Here is a 2,000-nt window from a genome sequence, read left to right on the forward strand (position 1 = left end):
GAGGCAGTGGGCTGGGGGAGAAGGTTTGCACCGGTGGAAAAGTCGGATAAAGCTAATTTTGTGCGGAAAGAAGAGCTCAGGCAGATCGCCTGTATGTGACAGGCGCGCTAATGAGACATTACGCCTCATTAACGAAGATACGGAGTCGGATAAATCAAAGGTTTTTATCGTGCTAAATGACCACCCAGTCAGGGCTGCTTTTGCAGAGGGACAGTTTGTCCGAGCGGTGACAGTTTGCTGCACTGTGCTTAAACTGCTGCCTTGTCAAATAAAATACAAATACAAAGACAATAGCAAAGCGGTGTTAGGGGTGAAGAAGGTGCATCAGGCTTGTGCTTTTCTAAATGCCTTGTCCTGATTGCTGGACCTGGCCTGTGTTATGCAGTCCCAGGTATTTTTAAAAAAATTGTAGTTAACATACTTCGATGTCGGTCTTACAGCTCTTTTCAAAAATGCCTTCAGAATTACTAAAAAATAATACTGCTTTGCAGCTGTTGCCTGGGAGCACCCCTTTTAAAGAAGATATCGGAAACGTCGTTTCAGATTTCTGTGTACCAGAGGGATAGTGCAAGGATAAAGCTTCTGATTTTTTTTAACCTTTTTTTTTTAATACAAAAAGTGTTTATATTGTTCTATTAAAAGATGGACTAGTAGTGTTGTATTGTATGGCAACTCAGTTACAGCACACAAATCACAAAGCTGGATGTTGGAAATTATCCACATCTCTCGAAGTGTTCAAGGTCAGGTTGAATGGGGCTTGGAGTTACCTGGTCTAGTGGGAAGTATCCTTGCCCATGGCAGGGCAGTTGGAAATAGGTGATCTATATATGGAAACACACAGTCTGGAGACTGTCCTCGGGAGCCCCAGACCCCTGGGGCCATAGAGGAAGTCAGGATAAAGGAGTTTGCATTGGTTGATGAGGACTGAGTTAGGGATCACTTAGGCAATCTGAACATCCGTGAATCCATGGGCCCTGGTGGGATGCACCCCCAGGTGCTGAGGGAGCCGGTGGAAGTCATTGCTAGGCCAGTCTCCATCATCTTTGGTAAGTCATGGACAGCAGGAGAGGTGCCTGAGGGCTGGAAGAAGGCAAATGTCACTGCAGGTCTTCAAAAAGGGCAAGAAGGAGGACCCAGATAACTACAGGCAGAACCCGAGTAGCTCCATCCCTGGAAAGGTGATGAAGCAACTTATCCTTGGTGCTGTCTCTAGGCATATCAAGGATTAGAGGGTCATTAGGAGCAGTTAACATGGTTTTTCCAAGGGGAAGTAATGTTTGACCAACCTGGTAGCCTTTTATGAAGACATAACCAAGTGGATAGATGTTACAGTGCAGTGGATGTAATTTATGTGGATTTCAGTAAAGCATTTGACACCGCCTCCTACAGCATTGTCGTAGCTAAACTGAGGAAGTGTGGTCTGGATGATTGGGTAATGAAGTGGACTGTGAACTCGTTGAAGGAAAGAAGTCAGAGAGTTGTGGTCAGTGGGACAGAGACTAGTTGGAGGCCTGTATCTAGTGGAGTCCTTCAGGGACTGGTGGTGGGACCAGTGCTATTCAGTATGTGCATCAGTGACCTGGATGAGGGAACAGAGTGCAGTGCCACCAAGTTTGCTGATGACACAAAACTGGGAGGAGTGGCTGACACACCAGAAGGCTGTGCAGCCATTCAGAGAGACCTGGACAGGCTGGAGAGTTGGGCAGGGAAAATTTTATGAGATGCAAGAAGGGCAAGTGCAGAGTCTTGCATCTGGGAAAGAACAACCCCATGTGCCAGTGTAGGCTGGGGACTGACCTGCTGGAGAGCAGTGTAGGAGAAAGGGACCTGGGGGTTCTAGTGGACAGCAGGATGACCATGAACCAGCAATGTGCCCTCGTGGACAAGAAGGCCAAGGGCATCCTGGGGTGTATTAGAAGGGGAGTAGCTAGTAGATCGAGAGAGGTCCTCCTTCCCTTCTACATTGTCCTGGTGAGGCCACATCTGGAATATTGTGTCCA

Source organism: Apaloderma vittatum, unplaced genomic scaffold (assembly GCF_000703405.1).
Source record: "Apaloderma vittatum isolate BGI_N311 unplaced genomic scaffold, ASM70340v1 scaffold12752, whole genome shotgun sequence".
Classification (NCBI taxonomy): Eukaryota; Metazoa; Chordata; class Aves; order Trogoniformes; family Trogonidae; genus Apaloderma; species Apaloderma vittatum.